General features: G+C 34.1%; 1 long non-coding RNA gene across 1 annotated transcript in view; it reads right to left on the bottom strand.

The window, feature by feature from the left end:
* Positions 1-4,352: 4,352 nt before the first annotated feature.
* The window catches only part of LOC116280961 (uncharacterized), a 151,194-nt gene continuing 130,610 nt past the window's right edge, over positions 4,353-24,936 (bottom strand). Inside the window, exon 9 of the long non-coding RNA XR_004190364.2 lies at positions 4,353-4,565. This is a non-coding gene — a long non-coding RNA (uncharacterized lncRNA). The remainder of the gene's footprint in view (positions 4,566-24,936) is intronic.

Here is a 24,936-nt window from a genome sequence, read left to right as displayed (position 1 = left end):
AAAGTGATTCTTAATGAGTGAAGAATAAGGAAGAATATAATAAGTTTATAAATGTTAAACAAGTGCTAGGGAAAAAATACTGTAAGCTTAAACTCATGTGACCTTATAAGATAGTAAGAAGGCATTTTTTAAATATAAAATAAATGATGTTAGCTAACATTTATTGTGTGCTCACTTTGTGTCTGGTGTTATAACCATTTTGCATAATTTATGTAGCTTCTGGCTAACAAAATCCTAATAACGCTGGAACTTTTTACCCATTTTTTTTCAGATTTAGCAGTAGACTCATAGACTGTGACCCAGGGTCACAAGGTGAGTACATAGCACAGCCAGTAGAGTCTAGCCTCTCTTCCTCTGCAACATGGCCTCTTCAGGACAGTATGGTAAAGAAAGGTGGAGGTGGGGCACTTGGCTATAAAGAAAACATTGATAATACATATTAATCGTACTAAATGAAGATAGGATGACATTGGTGATTAGCTATTTACATGAGCTTAAGTTTGTTGTTAAGAATTCTCATGTAAGTCAATTTTCTTTAATTTAAAGCACTTAGAAATTTCAGTATAACAAAAACAGTGTCCTTGACATTGCAGACCCTGTCTTGGTGCCCTGCTTCCTTCAAGATAGTCCTGATTTGCCTTCTGCATTCACAGTCCATTCTCAGCATACCTCCTCATTTCAACTGCATACTTTCAACATTTTTAATCACTTTTCTTTTATGCATATTTCCTACACATTTGATAGTTATCTTGAGGCTTATTCCACAATTAGTCTTAGCTGACTTCAATAAGTTTCATATTCCCTTCACATGTGTGTGTCTATGTGTACACATTATATGTATGTTTATAAACCCTCAGAGGGTCTGTACAGGTTTATGCAAATGCATAAGGCAAACCATTGAATCCACGTCTGCCTATATATCTAAAGCCATTTCAAATTATAGTTGGTGAGGAGAAAAAGTTTTTCCTGTTCTGGAGCAGAAAAATGTAGCATGAGAGAGTACCAATCTTATAACCAGCTTCATAACAAATATCTGGAATGGAATTCCATTTCGTAAAAATTTTTAAATAATGAGTTTTTAAATTGAGACTTTAATATAATTTTAGCAGTGACAGTGACATTAGAAATACAAAATGACACTTTTCACTGGAGACTGACTGGTTTTGGACCCCATTTGAAGAAGTTTTATCTATTAATCCACAACAGAAATATAAAAATAATGATTATTTAGTAACAGTTCTCTAGATCTGTTTATGTCCAAGGAAACCACAAGAAAGGTTTGTGAGAGTATCCAGCAACCTTAACATCTCATCGCTCCTGGAAGAAAAGAGGTCCAGTGGATCAAGGGAGACATCTTCACATGGGAAGAACAGCAAAACCTCATGTGGAGCCCAGAGCTGGACTGAAATGAAAATCTGGATTTTGTTTTGAATGTCATCAAGTCTCTGGAATGGTCACTGATTATCTTAGAGCCATCATATGGGCTTTCAAATTATGACTAGATGTTCCTGAGCTGTTTATTTTCACTTTTTTTTTTTGAACTAAAACCATGGGTAGCTCCTGGTTTTTTCTTTTGACATATATTTACTAGAGTAGTGTTGAGACCCAAAAGCTGACAATTTACCCTTCCACATATGGCCTCTTAGACATTAGGATTTTACATTTGGTTTTGTTTTCTTCTCATTATTTCAGTTATATGAGAGAAGGAAGCAAGGTATTGGAACAAGTGCACCTCTCTTTATATTCAACAGGAAATTTTTCTCTATTTTTTTTGCCTCTCCTCACTTCTGCTCCACATAAATATTTTTCTTTTTCCTCCTGAAGCACAAATCTCTTTGCTCCTTTGTTCCTTAATTCATTATCTACTGAATAACACCTCGGGGAGCAACACATTGCTCCCCACAGTTCTTTTCAATAAATAATGAAAGTAACCAGATAACTACGGGGCTTGCCAACACCCCACAGGAGCGAGGAGCTGAGAATTCGTGGAAGCCACAAGATTCTTTTTCGAAAGGGATTTTTTTTTTTCCATTTCTGCAGTGCTGCAGCCCTGGGCTCCCTGAACTCCCTGTGGGGTTCCATAAGCTTTTAGCTTTAAAGTTGTATTGAGAACCACAACTGGGGACCTCTCAGGGATCCACACTGGTCTTTTCAACCGCCTGGGTTGTGAAATTGGCGACGGGGGAATGATGGGAGGGCTGTCTGCAACGGCCCTCTCAGCTGAAAACAAAGCCAACAAATGTGTTTAAATCAGGGGAGTCAGGTTTGTGACCAATATAACCCTAGACTGGTTTTTTAACGTCTTGCTCATAGCACTACAACAAGGAATCGCTGTTTATATTGACTGGGCTCCATTTACAATCTGTTTGGCAAGAGCGTGTCAGGTTTATCGGTGAGCGTTTCAACTCTGGTTTATATTTTCTAATCATCACTCTGCTGACTGAAAAAAATGAGATCATAATTTGTACAGGCTTAATCAGAGTATATTCTACTGTGTTAAACTCGGTATACAAAAGACATATTCGCCACATTTTATATCTCTCAAAGTTCACCAGCAATTAAATAAGAATAAAGTAAATAAGTAGAGAAAAATTTAAAGAAGGAGCATCGGTATTTGCCAGTTTTTCTTACTATACCCAACATCCACTCACCTTTTCATGTTTTATTTGTCATGTTTTATTCATCAAGAGATAAAAGGAAAAACACAGTAGGAAATTTTGAGAATAAAGATAAAAAATTGCTCATGTACACCTTCATTTTAAAATAAGACTGAGCTCAAAACTTACTGAGAAAGAAGACAGCCACCCACTTTTGCTCCGAAAAACAAGAAGCAATTTGAGGCACACTCGTAATTTCTTCTCGTTACTTATCTTAGCATCTTAGAGCCCTTAGAGTCATAATTTGCTTCCTAAATCTAACAAATAATCTGATAAGTTAAATAAAGGACCTACTTTTCCTGTCTTGGTTTTTGGACGAATTACAGTAGCGACCAATACTTAGGTTCCCATACAAGATCAAATTATATAAGTCCAAGTAGATCCTTCTGAAAGTGTCATCACTACCATTACCTTCTACTCCTTACCCCTGTAACTTGCACCTTTAATTCTCCTAGAAAGAGATCTCAGCAAACATTAAAGCCACAAATCAGTATAACCTCAGGAATTTGGAATACCTTCTAGATATACATTGAGAGCCCTGAGAGCATTGCCCATGCTTCTCATTAAAACCCAATGTACTCATGTTAGAAAAGGTCTGATTTATCTCAGTCTTGGCAATCATTTAAGTTGATGTGGATGCAAAGAATATGGGAGGAAGGAAGAGATCGGTATGACTATTCTCTTTAAGTGTTAAGGTCATCTGAGAGTACGCTATGACAAAACAAGGACTTTGAAGAAGGCTGACTTGAGTTTGAATTCAGCTTTGCTGTGTACCTTAGATAAATTACTTAAATTTTAAGTTTAAATTTCTACAATTTAAATGGAGCTAAATCCATCTATCTTGCATGATTCCTCTCATTATTAAGAATAATTCATATCAAGCCTAGCATAGACCTTGGCATCTAGTAAATGTTCAATAAATGGTAACTAACATTATTTTTATTCTTTTTATCATCCCTTTAGAGTGTTATTAATTCACCTAATTTCAGCTACCAACCTGAAATATAAAGACACTTTTCTTTTTAAATATGAGCTTTAAAATTATGTATTATATATGTACGTATTTTAGAAATAACTGAAACAGTGATTTCTTTTTTCTTAAAATGCTTGTCTCCTTACCAAATAGCAATGTAAAAGAACAGAAGTAAGATACTTCTGCCTTATCTCCAAGCATTTATTACATTTGTCCTTTTCAACATTTAGCCATAAAAGTGATTTATGTGAGCTGAAAGTTAAAAGCGATAGCTTAATTTCTCAAAATTAAACAATCACTCAAATCTATGCAAATTGAAACGTCCAAATGTGATGGGAGATGTAAAATGCTAACTGCAAGTGATATTAAGAGGGCTATTATTTCAATAAATTAAAGACTGATGCCATCAGCACTGTTCACAAAGGACATTTAAGAACAGATCCGTCCCCACTTGTTTTGTTTATCTAACTCTAGATAAAGTGTGGCAGTAACTAGCCCAACTTCAGCTCTCATCACATTGCTTCAAATGGCAGTCATCAACCTGAGAAAATAGACCCTCTAAAAAATAACAAATGTTGCAATCATCTGTAAAGTCTCGTCTTTTTAAATATGACTTTAAAATGTACTTGTGGCTTTTACTCGTTCATCCCCTGTATGTAACACAACGATTTTACATAATAGCCATGTAACCACATTGCACAAGAGACAGTTTTATTCATTTCAGTAGCTTATCCTGACACTCCTTTTAGAAAAACAGCCGTTTTGATGGCTAATGTTAAAAAAAAAATCACATATTGAATATGAACATATGAGCAGCTCAGAGGAACTTCTTTGTCATGTTTGTCAGGCACTGAGAGTTGCAGTTGGAATTCTTGGCGTTCAGGGCAGATGGAAATGTGCAGCTCCTCAGTGAGAGAAGTCATTAATATTCAAACCTGTAGTGGGTATTAAAAAACACTTCAGTCTAAGATTTGGACCATGTGTACCAGAATTAGTTTTAGATTTTTTTCAAACACTGTCACCAAGGAAATGTAGAATATTTTTCTTTTTAGAATCCTGAAGAAATTCATGGGGAAAGAATACCAAGAAAATAAGTTTGAATTGTACATGTTAAACTTGATTTTCCTTTTTCAGGGAAATTTTACAGCAATTAGTCAGCAGATTTTTCAGAGCTGCCAAGAGCCTGAGAGACAGGAACTGAGGAATGTTAGCAGATCTCTTGTGTCTGAGACGAACAGTCACTGCTTTAGACGGGCTTATCTTATTATCAGAAGGTTCTAGTTTCTTGAGTTACTTGAATACATAGGTTGGCCCAAGGCAGAAGTCAACCAGGCTGGGAAATGAGATTATACATGAGAATACACAAATACACACACACACACACACATACACACACATACTTTTGTAGTAATTTAGTATAATTGTTTCGGTGTGTTTCTTCCTAACTCCTGTCACCTCCCTCTGTGAATGCACATTCAAGTAAAATCTAGGAATTTTCCATCTGACTGTATGTATGTATTGCCTAAGAGCAAGAGTGTCAAGTTTCCTCACGTACGTGTGTAAAAAACCCTGATGTTCACATAACATCCCCAATGTGATCATAAGAGCAAGTGTTAGAATTCTTTGTTTTAAAAAGTAGAATTTTTAAATGGTCTAGATAATTGCAACAACAATTGAAACCTGTAGAGGTCAAGTGCTGTAGGAAAAAAAAATTCAAAATATATACAAGTCATAATTTTCACAAGCATCACTCCACATATAATCATTACTTGAAAGACTAATTGCCTGCAAGACACAGACATAAGAGGGTTTTTCCAGCTTAATGACAAAAAAATTGCAACAGTCCCATACATTCTTATAAAGAAAGAAAACAGCACTCACAGGAAGATGTGAGTTGAAGGAGGCAAAGCTGTAACTGATTATATACATCTCAACTATTTGCACAGTTGAGACATATCTTTTAAATGTTTTTCATATTCAAGTTTTTAAAATAATTAAGATCTAGTGATCACTTAAGCTAACTGAAACTGCATTCCAAGTTAACATAACCATAAGATAAAATGCTTTACGTTATTTGAGGAGCTATTTGGTGGAAGGAGAGGGAAATAAGGAAGAAGAGAAAAATGAAAGTTATCTCCTCACCAAGTATGTCTGATTAAGAAAGGAAAACATGTATCCGGGAGAGAAAATGTCAGCTTCAGGTTTTAGAAGCTGATTAAAGGAGAACATACACCTTGAATTTTGAAAAATTGCTCAACAGGATGTAACGTTTTAGTCCTCTTTTGTATATTAAAAAAAAAAAGTACAAGAAATCTTATTTTACAACATTCTTGAAAATAGAGACCTGATATTTTAAAATATTTTCCCTACTTTCTCAATCTCACCTGATTGCCAGTAATTAATATTAAAATCATATACTTCTCTCCTGTTTCCCCATAATTTTCCACCGTTTCCATAAAATAAAACTACAGATGCATGCAAGCCAGCTGTGCTCTCTATGTTAATAGCCCATATATTATACAGGAGAATTGATCCTGACAGGTTATTTATTGTTGGCTTTACTCCAAGGATGGAAAATGTTGTAACAGCGTGAAAAAACAATATATTGGGAGAAGATTACTAAAGCAAAGAAAAAAATGGAAAAAGAAGTATATGTAATTGTATTGTCTTTCAAAATGTGTGTGGAACATGCTTTGTTAGAGTAAATACACCTCATGATACCAGAAGTTTGTTGGAATTTATATTTTGAACTTTTTTCCTAAAAATTTTAAATTTGGTTATGAGATAAATTGCATTCCTATTCTAATTATTTGGATTAAATCAAGGGACTATTAATATCTAAATTTCAGTAAATAGAATGATTTCCCACTGATTTAAGTAAATGATTTTAATTGTTTGTATTTGAACTTATAAAATAAATATCCTGCTTACTTATTTTGACCAATAACAGTGAACAATAAATAACATGAATTAGTATTATTAATTCTGACTTTGCTTCTGTAATCCATGTATTGGTTCGAACAAGTTAAGCAGGCTGAATGCTTTCTATAGTCATATTATTAACTTACAAATCTTCTCATACTGCATATTCATTGTCTAATTATATATACATATATGTGTATATATGCACATATTGTAATATATATGAAAACAAATTTGCTACAGTTTTTTGGTTAATTCTGAGCATCTAATTGCTTACAATCAATTTATAATCTCAATGTTTTGTTCTTAACATAGGGTCCTCTTAAACTCAATTATATTTTAGTTAATAAAAATACATTCTTTTATTGAGGAGGTGGAAATTTCAGGCACACACTTGAAAAAAAAGAAACAAAACAAAATATATGAAACAATGGTTTTTAAGGCACTGGACATTAGGCAACAAAGAACAGCAATCACTGAGAGGTAAGAAACAAATGGGGTTAGCCCTAGGAATGCCCCAGCTTCCTGACATGAAAACTGTACAGGTCCTGGCCAGGGGGAGGGGAATCAGGGTGGAGCTCAGCTCACTCCTTGAGTTGAGGAATTGGAAATTAGAGTCCTCATAGACCAAGGTGGCCAGAATTTAAAAGACAGAATATTGGAGAGGAGAGAACTTCACAGAGAATCTAATACTTAAGGAGAGTGTCCTTTAATTATTCAGCAGAGTATTGACCAGCATGTGAATATGAAGAAATTACTCAAGGTCAGGGAGAGACTCACCCAAAAGGATTGGAGGGAACAGTACTCAGGGATCAAACACAGACAAGAATAGTATCTATTTCTCCCAGCCAGAGTAGAAAATCTAAAACTTCAGTGTTGGGTAGAGGACTTAAACTAAACGCTCCTTTGGTACTGTACTGTCTAACACATTTTAATAACATCATACTGATACGGAGCAGGACCCTGTGAAGTCCTCCTGAAGGAAATAGGCTTCATTCAGCCCTCCTGACCTTCCCTGAGTCCCAAAGGGCAGATTCAGACAGTTGCTAATCAGGGAAGGGAGGGGATGCAGAAACAAGAGAGGAGCAGTGAAGGAACTATAGTGCGGCCTTGGGGCAGGGTCCTGGTTTCCTCTCAAGGAACATACATAACAACATCTTTTCTTCTGCAGGAACTAAGGCCCCTCCCCTCACCTAGCCTGCTTCTTGTTTGTAAGAAATCTGAAGTCTCCCAGGCCTTGGATGTTTTGTTTGTTTGTTTGTTTGTTTTCCCCTGGGGGACACTGAGTCCACCAGACTGCTGGCATTCTTATTAAAAGCAACTTTCCTTTTTGTTACCAAGGCTGCTGCCCCCAGCTTTATACCTCAACACACCTCCCTCGAATAGAAACAAATTACTCTCATCTAAGTCTCAGGAGGCAACTGAGAAAAGAACGAAGAACTGGTTAGAACCAACTCAGCCCAAGCTGATTGAGGATTTGACTTCCAGTGGACCTTAAGCCTCATTACATGCTCATTGTAATGTATAGGCATGCTGAATGTCACACCCACCTTGACAATTGCATCAGTTGACAATTGCTGTGACAGCAACCAGAAAAGCCCATACAAGGATGGAAGACAAGGCAACTGGCTCCAGAACACCTGGAAGGACATGATCGTAGAAGCCTCACATAAGCTGGAGCTGTTTCTCCCACAGCAGTCGTGGCTGACAGATTCTCATGCAAGCGCTTCATTTCCCTGGTTGAGTGCTTTTCTTCCCTTCTCCTTGCTCAAGCACTTTCCTTCCATTTCCTCTTTTGAGAAATAAAGCAGGCATTTCACTTTGTCCCTCTGCCTTGGCTATGAAATCTTTCACAGCCGAGGCAAGGACCCACACTTTGATAGGCCTCCTAATTTAGGAGTTTCTCTATCTGCTAACAATACTGTTTATAAAGAAACTAAACAAGAGGGCCATACTATTTCCAAATACCAAATTGATCCCAGATTAAAGCTCAAGACTTTTTATTAAAATGCAAAAATATCCAGCATACAACAATATAAAATTCACAGTCTGGATCAAATCAAAGATTACCAAGAATGCAAAAGAACAGGAAAATATCTTCAAAAGGAAAAGAAAATTAACTGATTGACATTGATGAGAATTGATTCAAACGTCAAATTTAGCAAATAAGGATATTTAAAAAGTATTGAACTAAATTTCAATATGTTCAAAAACTTAGGTAAAGAGATATACAAAAGACCCATATCAAACTTTTAGAGTTGAAAATTATAGTCTCTGAAATAAAAAAATAAAATATACTGGATGGGGTTAATTACAATTAGATACTGTTGGATAAAAAATTAGTAACTTTAAAAATAGTAATACAAACTAGCAAACAATTAAATGCTGAGAAAATTTTAAAAGTGAAATGAGTAGTATTGTTTTAGAGCTATTTTAATCACCCTAATATATAAAGGAGGAGCAAAAATATTTGAACAAATAAAGGTTGAAATGTTTCCAAATTTGATGAAAACTATGAACCCGAGAAGCTCAAAAATCAATGAGTGACATGAAGAAAGATATAGTCAAATTGCTCAAAGCCAGAGAAAACAAGAAAATCTGTAAAGCAGCAAGAGACGTATTTACAAGGGAATAAAGATATGGATGACAGCAGACTGCGTGTTGGAAACAACGTAACTGAGAAGATAGCAGTGCCTCATCTTTAAAGGATTGCAAAGAAATTCAACTTAGGATCTTACATACTGAGAAAATATCTTTCAAAACTTTGAGGTAAAATAGACTTTTTCTGACATACAAAAGTTGAAAGAGTTCATCACCTGCAAACCAGCATTACAAAAAATGTTAAAATAAGTCTTCCAGGCAGAATGAAATGAGAGTAGATTGAAATAGAGATCTCTACAGTGAAATAAAAGTACAAAAAAAAAGGATAACTATGAGTAAATTTATATAGGATATTTTTATTATTAATTAAATCTTTTTAAATATAATTGATTAAATAAAATAATAATGTCCCATGGAGCTTATAACATGTGAATAAGTAAAAGATGACAATAGTAATGCCAAAAATCCCCATGAAATAATATTATAAATATTTTTTGCCCAGAATAGTTCCTGTACTTATTATAGATGAGAAATCATTATATCCTAAAATAATTCTGTATGAAGATACTCCTATTTTTATAAATTTATAATAACTAAATGCTAATGGCAATAAACTAATATTAAATGCTTAGTGCAAAATTTATTCGGTAATGATATTTAAAATTGAAACTGAAAATGGAAACTCATTAAAGAAAAGTGAATATTAAACCATGTTACTTACTTCAAATGTTTGTCAGACAAAAATATAAATAAATTAGAAATTGACATAGAAAAACAATAAACATTGATAATGATATATCTATTGTGTTTTCTTTGTATGATGGGGAAATTATTCTACTGTTAGAGCACATAGCATAAGGTCTTAGTGAAGATGATAGTGATGGTATTGTGTGGGGGATAAAGTGATTGTTGGTGATATGGTGAAAATGTCTGTTCTGTTAATTGTTCCCCTCAAACGACCCGCATTTATCAGTGAGCAGGAAATTCATGGCCATTTACACAACTAAAGAGGGATTACTTTGACAGAAAACCAGGGGTAATGGGCCAGATAACAATGGAATAGTCTTTTAAAGCCTTTTAAAATAACTCTAGTAGTGCTATTTTATCCCTAAGGATCTGGTTCCATCATTATCATGAGATGTCCAACCCCAGTCTGATGAAAATGGCAGTAATATTGCTTCATTTCCAGTTCCTTCAAACAATGGTAACAAGTGTATACTCCACATATGTGTACAGTATAATGTGGTTTAGATCTACCTATGTTAGAAGTTTTACTAAACATACTTCTTAAAAATAAGAGTTCTGGTATTTAAGGCTTACATTTATCACACTCTTTCATTTATCAATTTAGCAAAATATAATCTGAATAAACAGCAACATATAATAGACTATCAACTTAGTGTTAATAGTTAACACATTTTGTTGAAATATTAATGTTTATTCATTTAAACAAGCTGCTTATTGAGTGCTAGACTAGACACTATTGAGAATATTACATAATATGAAAATATATACTCATTACAACTCCAAAAGCAAAGCAAATGGTAAATTCTAAACCATATCTGGCCTGAAAGAGTTCAGATTTAATACTTTAGGACTATAATTTTCTGTATATCATAATTTGGATGGTCCACCCTTGGCTTTCATTGTTTTTTTCTAGTCTCTGAAAGAATATCTATGTGAGAGCTTTTGTTTTCTGAGGATTTTGGTGATCTTTATCTGTAAGCATTTTAAGGGGTTCTTTTCTTTTTCTTTCTTTCTTTTTTTTGTACTAATCATCCAATTTCTTTCAAATTTATTTCAGTATTATAGATTTACAAAGTTTCTTTGTCTTATTCTGGAAATGCTTATGGTAATTTATAAATATTAGTTGAAAAATATTCATTTCCCCTATCCTGTTTTAACTTTAAAATGAAATGCTGTTCATGGTTTTGTTCCCTCTCTCCTCTCCCTTTTCCTCTGTTTCTAATTTCTTCCATATCTAAGGTTGGAGAACACTCAGTCAAGCCCTTCCATTGAGACATGTTCTGCCTTCCAATTGTCTTCCATATCTTAATATTTCATGAGTATATTTTCTCTCTTCATCTCTCTGTTCTTGCTATTTTGAATAACAAATTTTCTTTTAAACAATGTCTAGTATTCTGCACATTCATTTCAATGTGTATATTTTCTAGAAATTCTCATTGTCATTTTTCTAAAGTTCACTGTTTTATTCTTAGTATACTGTTCTCTTTAAAAACAGATACACTGCTATTATCAGTTGTTGATAAACCCTTGCTATTTATAAACAGGTATTAGTATTATAAAAAACAGCAATAACAGATTTCTTTCACTCCCATGACACAATGAGATATTTTAATTTTTCCTGTTTCTTAATCCAGTATTATTTCTCTGGTTGCCTGCAACCATTATGACTTCCTTCTTTGTTTTTAGGTAGTGGTAAAACTGCAGCAGCCAAGTGTAACATTTTCTTGCAGCTCTGCCTTTATCAAGCTCACATTACACTGATTCTTGGTGTCAGTCCAATGTGATGACATTAGAGCTGCCTTTATCAAGCTCACATTACACTGATTCTTGGTGTCAGTCCAATGTGATGACATTAACACTAAATATCCTCTCAATAAAAAGTGTCTGAGCTTGGGGCATTTAGGATTTTACTTAGTAGCAACAGCAAGTTTTTGGATTTGTAGAAATTAATTTACAGCTCTTCAACACTGTCCATGCACTTTGTATCTATAGGCTGTTTTGTGAATCAGCTGTTGAATCATGTTCTTCACATCAATAAACTCATCCCATAGACTATCCATGTTTAAAGTGTCAGTAATTTATAAATTCTTATAAAAACATTAGATGCCATTATAAGTTTAACCGTTCTTTCTCAGGGAAAGTGGTTTTAAAGTACAGAGTTACTTTGAATGTGTGAACATTGAACTTCGATTCCAAAAAAATGTTTTTTAATGGGCTCTCTAAAGTGTCTTTTGGATGGCTCTGCTACATATTCCTAATTATTTTGTTTGTTGTGACAGGTGACTTTCCTTTTTAGAGATTCATTTCTTTCTGTACATCATAATTCCACTTTTTTTAGCTTATCTACAGCATGGGCTATATGATTAATTTTTGAGAAAACTCATGTGCTTTTAACTGTGAAACTCTCTCTCCTGAAGAGTCTTGCAGTAGATTTTTCCAGGGTTCCAGCATATTACAAAGTCTGGGACCAGCTGCTATTTAATTTCTCAGTGTAATATTCCTATACCACATGAACCATGTAAGTACGGAATCTGCACCTCAAGATGACAGACACTTTTTTTTTTTACTTTTTACAAGCAATTTTTATTTTTCTTTCCACATAAAGTTTGGGGAAGAAGACAGCGTACTTTATAATATACCTCAACAAGTAGGCAAAAACTTTCAACTTATTTTCATATGTTCAAAGTCTTTGAAGATTCTTGATTTATGAAAACTTCTAAATCTTGCCCCACTTTGATTAGGTGCAAAGCCATATCTGATATTTAATTGTTGCATTTAAACACTAGTTCCATGCTCTAAGAATCTACATCCTGATTTTCTCCCCACACCATCATTAGCCAGCATTGTATTTGTTTCTGCATAAAGCACACACATCAAATACCCTCCTTTTTTGTGTGTGTAAAGATTCATCTCTTTTTTTGTCTGTTTAATTTGTAGCTACAGCCACATTTTCTTACATGGGCTGACTAATAAATTGGGCTTCTGTGTATTGTCTCTAGCTTAACTCTGAAACCATGATCCATTATATTTCTATTTTATAATGTTAGATATCGTGGAGGATTTCATGTCATCCAGGATACCATCTTGCCTAGCAGTCACGTTATTATCTACTATATCACACTTACCTGTTCTTATTTGGATGAAGGAAAGATTAAAGAATGGAATCCTTAGGGATTTTCTTGAAATCAAATCCTTTCTTCCTATCATCCTTTTTCCTATTGTGTGCATGGGTTAATTGGGCTGATTTCCCACTATACAGCTATCAAAGTCTACCTCATTTCTTTTAGATGTTTGTAAAGCCCCGATGCAAAATAGGACACTCTTTCTACCTCATCTTTACTTTGGTATAACTGAAGACAAACATATGAGTCCTTTGTATTTTAATAATTTTGCCAGTTATTATTACCAAGGGTGAGGGGCAGGGGACAGGAATAGCCATACAATAAATAAGAGAAATTGACAAAACTTAATATATCCAAAATGTTCTTACAATCATTGTCTCTGACCTCTATTTTCTCACTTCCTTCTGCGATCTCACTTTTGTGTTTATTTATAGATGTAGCATTAGTAATCTCCCAATCCTCATTTATTCTATGAAACCAAATCTGAAGCCCCAACATTTACATTTATATAAAACAGCAGTTTATCCCTTGTCTCAGGTATAATTAGTAATTTTAGGAATTTAAAACTAAATCCAAATTTTTATCATATAGTAGGAATTATTGTCTCAATAATTCTTTAAAAATTCTTAGGAAGACTGAAAGATAAACCAGTCTGCATGGACCTTGCCTGTGCTAGCAAAAACTTTTTTTTACAGAAGTCAGCAAGGCAGTAGGCAAGCGATTTCAAAAGTCACAATCACTTTTTGGAGTAGGTTAAAGTCAACACCAGAAATTTCCAGAAGAGAGAAGTAAATCTATTAGAAAACTCCTCTAAACTTCTGACCCACACTATAGTGATCTGCACAGCTCCCTAGAGTAGTATTTCTGTAATTTCAAAAATTGTCAAAAGTTAGTGATTACCTATGGCAGGCATCAGTGTTTTAGTCTGTCACGTCCCTAGTCAAGGGGCACTTAAGAAGTCCTAGATCATATCTGGGTACTGCATCAGAATATTCCCAATTCTACTTTAATGTCATCATAACTACTCTTTTTCTTTGCTCATTTTGTTCATACTTCTGAATTGCACTTGATTAAAAAAATCCATGGTCTAGATTTTACTTTCCCTCCCTCACTCTATCCTCAGCATAGCTGTATCAGGCTGAGAATACCTGAGAATACAAAGTCTTTTTCAGGGCCACAGTTTTGCCAAGATTCACTTAGTCTCAAATTTCATTCTCCACTGTCATTTCCATTCTAGCTACAGCTGCCTTTCCTGACCTAGGCTGATTGATAGATTGGGTTTCTGTGTATTGTTCCTGCTTGAGCCCGAAACTATGATCCTTTTCTGTTTCCAGATTTGAAAGCTGTCATCTATAACTAGACATCACCATAATTATTCTATTGATAACCATGACAATAATAATAACTAGAATCTACAGTGTCTGCTGTGTGCCAGTCACTGTGCTGGGCTCTCAGAGTGCCTCATCTCATTTAACCCTCAGAAGCCTGTAAGGTGTGTATTCTCATGCTCGTTTTCTGTGAGAAACCTGAGTTTCAGAGAGTAGTAGTTCAAATTTGGTCAAACAGATAATAATGCTGGAAAACATGATTTGAATCCAGTTGTTTTAGATTCCAAATCTCATCACTTTTAATCATTTTTGTGATTGGGTTTTCACCCTAAGTGATTTTTTAACATCCCTGGGTCATAAATCCTATCTCACCACTTTACAATCTTGGTTCTGACAATATGTTGTGCAAAAAATGTCTTATTTATGAACTCGAATTACTTTTGGCTTTTTTTTTTCCTCCCAGTACTGATGACCATTAGAGGTCAATGAAATAGCAGGACCAGAATCACTATTTTGATTTATTTTAAAAATGGCTACTGTTTCTGGGGGATAAATTGAGTTAAACTATGGTATAAGCTCAAACCCATGTTTAAAAATGATAGAATCTCTCTACCAAGAATAGCCTCCTCAATTTTCTATGCTATTCTTAAAATTAGAAGCAGCCAAAATCTAAAATTGTGCTCTTAATCTTAGATCTTCACCTAGATCTTAGTCCCTGTCATTAGTCTGAATGCACATTCCCCATCCTTGCTCATTTTCTTCTTTCCCTAATCCATCCAGGACTATCCCCTGCCCTCTCCTTCAAATCAAAATATCTTTAAGAAGTTTCTTTCATCATATGTCGATGGCAGCTTTACCAATCTGCACACTCCCAGATGGCTAAGAGATACTTTCAGATCATTTTAATCATCTGCTTTTCATATCCCCAATGACTCTGGGTTTATAAGAAGATTACCTTTCATGAATTGATTGCGTTAGATAAGAAGTTATTAAAATTACATTATTTCTTTCAACTGGTTCTTATAACTATGGCTACATTTAGAATAAAATGATTTGTTTTTATATGGTTTATGCATGAAATCATGTTAAGGAAGAAAAGAGGAACAGTAATTATTTCCTATTGCAAAAAAGATTGATGCTAATATGGCCAAAATACAATCAGCTTTATGAGGCATGAGTTCAATTCTATTGAATCAGTCAGAGAGGGCACGGATAAACATCGTCAGTAGCATCTACCTCTCAGTAAGACTCACATTCAAGGTTCCAATCTCAGACTCATACTCTATGATTTAAAATATGCAAATGGAATGGTTTTAGGTGACAGTTCATGTGATAAAATGACTAATTCAAGTATATGGCATCATGTAAAAGATAAAAAGTAAACACAATTTCCAAATTAACCAAATTTCTAACATAATAGAGATTGTTATGATGCAACACATTTTAAGTTTTGGTAGTGAGAGGATAGATGGGTTGAAAATCATTTAAAATGATAGATACAAGACTATTCAATAATCTGTAACACTAGTAAATAAGGTAACTAATTAAAAATCATAGGAGAAAATTTTACGTAATATCAGTGTTCAATAAAGATCATTTAATAAGAAATGTGTGTTATAATTTGATAACCAAAGCATTTAAGGTTGTTAACCCTCTCTGTCTCTGACTGTTCTGTCAAAAATTAAATGTCTGAGCATTTTTCTGCAAAGTTTTATGACATAAATCTATTAAGCCAAATCTGAAAAGAAACAGCAGCGTATATTTAAAAATCCAGTTCCCATCAGGTATGTCACAGCTTGACTTTTGTTTCATGGTGGATTTTTTACATTTACGTTACATGGAGATGTCAGTGAGTAATGATCTGTTATCACACATGGACCATGTCACAGAATGTGTTTATGCTGCAAGCACTCATTTGAGAAAGCAAGAGGGAAACATAACTTTATGTTCACTTGTCACAGAATCAACTACTATATTGATTCAGCATTATGTCCATGGAGTCAAAACAAAACAAATAAACAAAAAACGCTCTTTTAAACATTTAATGAAGATACAGAGAGTCAGATAAATCATATATTTAAAGTAATTAATTTTAGAAAGCTTTAGGACTTTGTTGTTACATGGCAAATCAGAAAAACATTGCTAAATAAGCTATAAAATCTAGAATTGCTGCCTTTCTCATGATTCTTTTAATCATCTCTCATGTCATCTATTTAACTTTTACACATGGTTTTTTTCCTTTAATAAAAAAATAAAATGGCTATTCTTTACCTGAATATCACAATCAACAGCTTAAAAAAAAAAAGCTCTTTATAAACTTCAAAATTGCAGGATATTTGCTTAATATATTAATGTATTTTTGTCTCCTATGAAAATGAAGATCAAATTTAATAGTAAAAATCTAACATTCCTAGCGACACCAGGAAAAAATTAAGGGTGCCTAATATTCTTAATAAAGAAACAAAATAGGAGCAATAAATATATATTCAAAGGTTTGCCAATAACAAAAAAAGCAGGATAATATTTATAACAACAATCAAAGGCAAAGATCAAAATATTTCATTAGTCAAATTCTCCCATAAATCATTAAGAAATGCTACTCCCTAATATATGTGAGTAAAGCACTTAAAGAAATATTACACAAAGATGAACTTAGTTTAAAAACTGATTTATATAGGAAATTTGTCAACTTTACTTTAAAGCAAACAATATAAAGTAAAATATCAAAATTTGTCATTTCTAAATGTTAATTTTGAAAGATAGACAAATTATGCTTAAATGTGTGTTATATACAGTTTATGATAGTGAAAATTGAAAATATTATGGGAAAAGACACTTCAATAAACAGTGTTGAGAAAACTGTACAGCTACATGTTAAAGAATCAAACTAGACTACAGTCTCACACTATACACACAAAAATAAATTCAAAATGGAATAAAGATTTAAATGTAATATGTGGAACTCTAAAACTTCTAGAAAAAAGCATAGGCAGTATGCTCTTTGACACTGATCTCAGTACTTTTTTTTTTTTTTTTGGATATGTCTCCTCAGGCAAGGGATACAAAAGCAAAAAATAAATGAATGGGACTACATCAAACTAAAAAGCTTTTGCACAGCAAAGGAAACTATCAACAAAATGAAAAGGCCACCTACTGAATGGAGCAAGATATTTGCAAATGATATATTCAATAAGGGATTAATATCCAAAATACACAAAGAATTCATACAATTTTACATCAAATAAACAACCCAGGTAAAAATGGGCAGAGGACCTGAAAAGATATGTTTGCAAATAAGACATATAGATGGCCAACAGGCAGGCACACAAAAAGATGTTCAACATTACTAATCATCAGAGAAATGCAAATCAAAACTATGAGCTATCAGCTCATAACTGTCAGAATGACTAGTATCAAAGAGACAACAAATAACAAAGTTTTGGTAAAGAAGTGGAAAAAAGGAAACCTTCATACACTATTGGTGGGAATGTAAATTGGTGCAGCCACTATGGAAAACAGTACAGAGATTCCTCAAAAAATTAAAAATAGAACTACTATGGGATGCAGCAATTCCACTCCTGAATATTTATTAAATATTATGTACACTTATGTTCACTGAATCATTAATTACAATAGACAAAATATGGAAGTCACCTAAGTGCCCATCAATAAATAAATGGATAAAGAAGATGTGATATGTGTATCACAATGGAATATTACTCAGCCATAAAAAGAATGAAAATTTGCCATTTGCAACAACATGGATGGACCAAGAGGGTATCATGCTAAGTGAAATTAGACAAAATGCTATATGATTTCACTTATATGTGGAATCTAAATAACAACACAAATCAACAAACATAACAAAAGAGAAACGGAGTTAAACATACAGAGAACAAATAGGTGGTTGCCAGAGAGGAGGGTGGTAGGGAGAGGAAAGAAATAGGTGAGAGAGAGTAAGAGGAACAAAATTCCAGTTGCAAAAGAAATGAGTCATGGGTATAGACTATACAGTGTAGGGAATAGAATCAATAACCATAATGTCTTTGTATCTAGACTTATGGTGATCATTTAAAAATGTATAGAAATACAGAATCACCGTTTTATAACAGGAACTAACATAGTATTGTTGGTCAATTATACTTCCAAAACAAACAAACTCACAGAAAAAGAGATCAGAGATAGGGGTGGAGGGAGGGAGAGAGAATTGGATGAAGGCAGTCAAGAAGCACAAACTTCTAGTTGTAAGATAAATAAGTATTCAGGAGGTAATGTACAACATGGGAAGTATAATTAACACTGCTATATGTTATATATAAAGGTTGTTAAGAGCGTAAATCCTGAGTTCTCATCACAAGGAAAAATTCTTTTTCTTTCTTTAATTGTGTATCTATATGAGATGATGGATATTCACTGAACTTATTGCAGTAATTGTTTCATAATATATTTAAATCAAATCATAATGCTGTACACCTTAAACTTATACAATGCTGTATGTCAGCTACATCTCAATAAAACTCAAAAGGAAAAAAGGAAAGTAAGTTTCAAAAGATTTTTTTTAAAAGGAATAAAAGTGAACAATTTTGGAGAAAACCACTTGGCACTCTAAATTAAATCTTAAAACCATTTGTTCTTTACCAAGTAATACCAATTCTGAAAAACTAGCCTAAGAAAGTAAATGTAACTACCTCCTCAAAGTTTAATGCACAGAGATGCTCAATTTCATAAAAATGTATACTTAAAAAGCACAAAGCTCTAATTGTTAAACAGTTGAAGAAATGCTGAAGCAGTTGAAGTTACTTTTTTCTTTTGTTTGACAATATAAGAATTAAAAAACTTGTATCAACCAAGAACTAGGGAGAAATTCTGATCTTTCTAATCTAACCTAATCTAACTTAATCACCAATCTTGGTGTGTGAAGCTGCTCTTACTCCTTTCCTGTACCCATATGATCTCAAGAGATGGGCATCTTCCATTGATAGCCCTTTTTCCTCTTTATAAAACTTGATTCTCAGGACCTGAGTAAAGTTTCCCAAAGGAATCTGTACTAACTAAGGACAGAACCTACAATCCTTGTCTCACCCATACCACCTCTACCCTAAGTCTTATTAGAATTCAAGGAACCTGTGAGTAAACACGGCACCCTCCCTTCTTCCAAATCTCAAAGCAACTTGGCCTATTACCATTTCTCCCTAAGGAAAAAAAAATCAATTTAATTTCCTCAATGAATTTAGATATATAAAAGAAGTCTCCTGTATACTAATAAAATTCATGGCTTCATTATTAAATGGCAACTCTTCATCCAATGGTCTCAGATTTATGGACCTTTAAGAGGAAAGGAAAGATAATTTATTCAACAAATTTCTTTTTGTGGGTTGATAGGTGTCAAGCACTGCTTCAGATGTCGAAAATCCAATGCTGAGCCAGAAGGTGTTTACTCAAGTTTATTCTCTAGCAGGAAGACATGTAATTAACAAGCAAAGTAATACCTTGCCTGGGAAGGGGACATTTTTGTTTTCCTTGTGATGATCCTCGAACTGGAAAGAATAAGACATTGAATTTCTCAAATGGTTCTTCTATGTAAAATTCTAAAATAGCCTTTCTAAGAGTAAAATATTAAGAATAAAAATTTATACACAATTTTATAGTTCTATTAAAATTGTAGAAATATGTTCTCATTTAAAGTGTCTAGCATAGCATTTCTTGTGATGTTGCAAGATCCAATTAAAATAGTTTTAAAGACATAGAATAAATAAAAAATTCATATGCTGATAGTCACCTTATAGCTGGAGGAAACCATAATACAGCAAGAACACTAGAATACAGTGAAAATTTACAATCTGATTGCTGACATACTAGTCATTCTAAAATATAATCTTCTTGATAAAAGAAATGCAAGACATCTTATTCCTTTCTCTGTGGCTTTAACGTTTGTTCAGTTATATAACAACCAGAAGTCTAGGCAGTAAACCTAAGAATGTTGCATTATGCATGAGAATGGCTTTTGAGGTGGTCCATCAATATTACCACTTCCAATAGACATTTATAGATTCCTGGTAAACAACTGAACACCAAATGAGGGGATAGGGCACGGAATGCCTGATGAGGGGTAACTAGAGAGAAAGGGAACTGCTACTGTTAGCAAATAGTTATCTGGAATTTTTAGTTCACATAAATTAAGGATTCAGTATAGGACAAAAATAGGAAGAGGCTTGGTAGCATTTATGCTAATGACTCATTTTTGCAATGTTCTTCCAGGTTAGTGTCACAGAATCAGGAATAAAGGTTAAGGAATAGCCCACTTCAACTCATTTCAGTAAAGCTATACTAGATGAGTGCCTGGTAGGTATGGGGCGTTGGATAGGGCTCTGAAATATCACTCGACACTCTAATTTTAGTTGTAACAAAGATTTTATATCTACCTTAAAAATGGACAATAAGCAAGGCAAATCACCTATTGGCAAATTCCTGGTCTAGATAAATCTCTTTTCATTACAGAATAATTAAGTCAAAGAAGAATCTAAGATTTTGTTGTTAAAAACTCACTAAAAGGCATGGAAAAGGGAATAGTTTCCTAATGCCTCAAAGGAAGATCTTAACTGAGATAAAACAGTTAACTAAAAGAATAACTTTCAAAAGCTCTTTGAAATTCTTAACATGGAGACATGGGATTCACAAAAGATAATCAAAGTCATAGCAAAAGGTGAGCTGAGATTTAAATATGAATATATATGACAAATAAGTTTTTCAAATTAAAAAATGATTTAAGAAAATTAAACCCCAACTGTGGAATTCACCTTTCAGTAAAGTATATTACTTGACATAGAAGAAAAGTTGAGAAACTCTCTTCAAAATTCAAAGTGAAGGAATAGAGAAATGAATTTTGTCTTTAAAAGGAGAAGATAGATATAGGAGATACGTAAGAAAAATTCAAAATTTAATAATGTTGCCTAAATATAAGAGACCAGAAATAAAAAATAATAGAGAAGCAAAAGTAAAAGCTTCTAAAATACCCAAAGCAAGAGACCTGAATCTGCATATTGAGAGGACATTAGTGATTTCTGGGGTGGGGGGAACCTTATAGGAAAAAAACTTGTGAATTACAAAAATGAAAACAAAATCTTTGAGCATCCAACTACAAAATAAAGTGGGATGGCCTTATTTTCATCTATAAGATTACTTCTTATCCAGCAACAGGGAAAGAAGATTGGGGCATAGGAGCTGCTAATCTTAAAACCACATCAGTTAAAATTTAATCCATCAATAACAACTATTTCATTTGTTTTAAATAATAAGCATAACTTTTACTTACAGGTATGATGGAGTCATTTGTGGCACACCAATGTTCCTTTTCAGAGCAACTAAAATGGGGAACTATATAAATGCATTTCTTTATAGGCACTGGAGAGCTAATAAACCAACCTGGAATAGAGGAAATGAGATTCTCCACAGGGGAGAACTATGAAGAGATGAACTGACATTCGGCAGTTGAGGTATTTTCTGATTCTGGCCAGTAGGCAAGAATTGGAGAATCTGGATTTTGCCTGGGCCAAACTCACTGTTGGAAAGCAGAGGCAGAATAAAGATTCTAGTTCACTCTGGGGCCTATAATGCCTTGAAAAGTGACAAGGAGAGGAGTAAGAATTTGGCCTAATGAAAAGTGTCAACTAAAAAAATGCACAATCTAGAAGTTGAAAATCAGGGAATACAACCCCAAACCCTTCCTCTCTAATGAATATTCCACCCGTTCAGTTTTACACTCTATGTAACCAACTTGCCAAAAAGACTCAGGACAGACACTCACCTGAGCCTGCCTGCTCTCCTCTTGAGAATGTACTATCCATCCCTTAATAAATCCTCACTTTACTTTTTTAACCTCTGTGTATTTTCTTTGAATTCTTTCTGGGATGAGACAAGAACCTGGACACTGGCTACATCTACCAGCAGCAATGGTAGGCTCCGTGAGTTTCTAAATACATGAGGTTATTTCCTCAGTTCTAGAATACACAGTTGCAATATACATATTTAATAACTAGAACAATCCCCTTACTGGTTCCCTGACTTATGGAACAAGATCTATTATGGCAGAATTTGCCACAGGAAAATTACTGTAACTGCTTTCCTTATAAAAATAGTAAACCTATACCAAAACTAATCCCCTAGGAAATTGGCAAAGTTGTGTGTCACCATCAAAAACATAAAGCAGAAAGGGAGGGTGATTCCTGCCACAGCCCCACTTAACTTGCCTATTTGTGAAGAAGATAAATGGATGTTGCAGAATGACAGCGGATTACCATAAACTTAATCATGTTTTGACTCCATCTGCAGTTCCTTTACCAGATACAATTTCTTTACTGGACCAAATCAACGTAGCCCTGATACCTGGTATACAGCTGTTAATCGAGCAAACACACACACACACACACAATCTATTAGTAAAGACAACCAGAATAAGTTTGCTTTCATCCGACAAAGATAACAACATTCATTAATATGTATTTATTATCTTTCCTCAGAGCTATATAAATTCATGTCTAGCCTTGTCATAATTTACTCTGAAGGAAAATAGATTTTGCACATTATTCTGATCCACTCCATTGATATCATTATACTGACTGTACAAGGTAAGCAAGAAGTAGTGAACTCTGATACAGCTCCACATCACACATATGCCAGAGGCCAGAGCAAGTACCAAGATGAGACAAGTGAGGCTCTCCTCAGGAGCAAAATTTAAGAGGTCACCAAAAATGCTCATTAATTGAGATAAAGAATATTTTATAATAATATTTAAAGAAACCAAATTGACTTTTTTAAATCCATGATAAAAAATATTAAACTTTTAAATAAAGGCAAGATTGGTACTAGTGATTTTTTTTTTAACTAATGCTCCATTATGGTGTGGCAAGGCACTGTTATTGATCCTGAATAGTAAAATAGGGCCAACCAATGTTACTACAGTCAAAGAGCTTTATTATAGGAATTGGAGTTTGTACATATATGGGAGAGACTGGAGGAATAAAAATTGAAAGGCTGAAACTTGAAGATTATGGACATATAGTGATCTACATCAGCCTGAAGCACTAATGTAGGATAAGAAGCTGCTGCAGAATATACTGGGACTTCTGGTTTCCAGTTCTACATGTAGGAAACTTGAAATTTGCCACTCCACGCTAGCAATACATAAATACCTCAACAAATTAAAAGACCAACAAATCTTAGATTCCTAAGAGAAATGAGGTCACAGGGCAAACCATTGCCTGCAAAATTAGAGATGGATAGGCAGATACAGAGAACAATTTATGAAAGCAGAAAAACCCCTGTAGGAACTAGGGCTAGGATAGGAAAACTTGAACAGTAATTAACGAATTGCCAGAGGCTAGGTGTGGACAAGTCTAAGAGTTAAAAACTCTGGGGGATCCACTCAGAGAGAGGATGTCATGCATTTTTGAGTTTTATCTATGGGAATTAGACTAGTTTTCACAGTAAATACTAGGGGAAAATCTTCTCCTTCTACAAGGAGGAGAGGAAAAGAGATGATTTTGACATGAAGTCCACCTTCAGGGAAAACTAGTTAAACAGAGCTTAAGCTTCTGGGGTATTGTTAGAACCTAATTGACCTGGGGAAGGGAGATACCCAACTGAGCCCACACAAGCCTTCCATGTGAGATGGGAAATATCTAACTCCAGACTACTCTAACCATCCTGTTCCACTTAGGGGAGAGAAAAACAAAACTGAGAAACACTTGTGGAGTTCACAGCCCAAAGGTACAGACTCTCTAATAGACCGAGATCTATCATAGGACTATAGAATGCTTCCCCTCCCCACACATTTCACCACCACATTACTAAAGACCTATTTACAGCAGTCTGCTTTACTTGGGCATCATGTTTAGTTATCAAGAAAAAATTACAAAACATACTAAAAAGCCAAAAAAAAAAAAAACAATTTGAAGGAAAGAGCAAGCATCAGAACCAGACGTGGCAGATATGCTGCAATTATCAGACAAGGCATTCAACACAATTATATCTAATATGCTAAGGCTTCTAATGGATTAAGTAGACAGTATGCTAGAACAGATGGGCAATACAAGTAGAGAGATAGAAATCCTAAGAAAGAATCAAAAACAAATGCTACAGATAAAATAAAAAGTAATAGAAATTAAGAATGCTTTTGATGGGCGAATTAGTAGACTGGACGTAGCTGAGGAAAAATCTGAACTTAAACATATATCAGTATAAACCTCCAAAATTTAAAAGCAAAGAGAAAAAGACTGAAAAAATAGAACAGAATATCCAAGGACTGTTGGAAAGCTACAAAAGGTGTAACATATATGTAATGAGAATACCAGAAGGAGAAGCAAGTGAGAAGGAAACAGAATAATGACTGAGACTTTCCCCAAATTACTATCAGACGGATCTAGAAAGCTCAGAAAATACCAAGCAAGATAAATGCCCCCTCCTCCACTAAAAAAAAAAGAAACACACATTCAAAACAAAACAAAAACCTATACCTCCGCCTATCATTTTCAAATTACAGAGAATAAAGATATAGAAAGACTCCTGAAAGAAGCCAGGGGGAGAAAAAT

Source organism: Vicugna pacos, chromosome 6, assembly GCF_048564905.1.
Source record: "Vicugna pacos chromosome 6, VicPac4, whole genome shotgun sequence".
NCBI classification, from domain to species: domain Eukaryota; kingdom Metazoa; phylum Chordata; class Mammalia; order Artiodactyla; family Camelidae; genus Vicugna; species Vicugna pacos.
The sequence above is the reverse complement of the archived record's forward strand: the minus strand, read 5'-3'. Positions and strand labels throughout refer to the sequence as shown.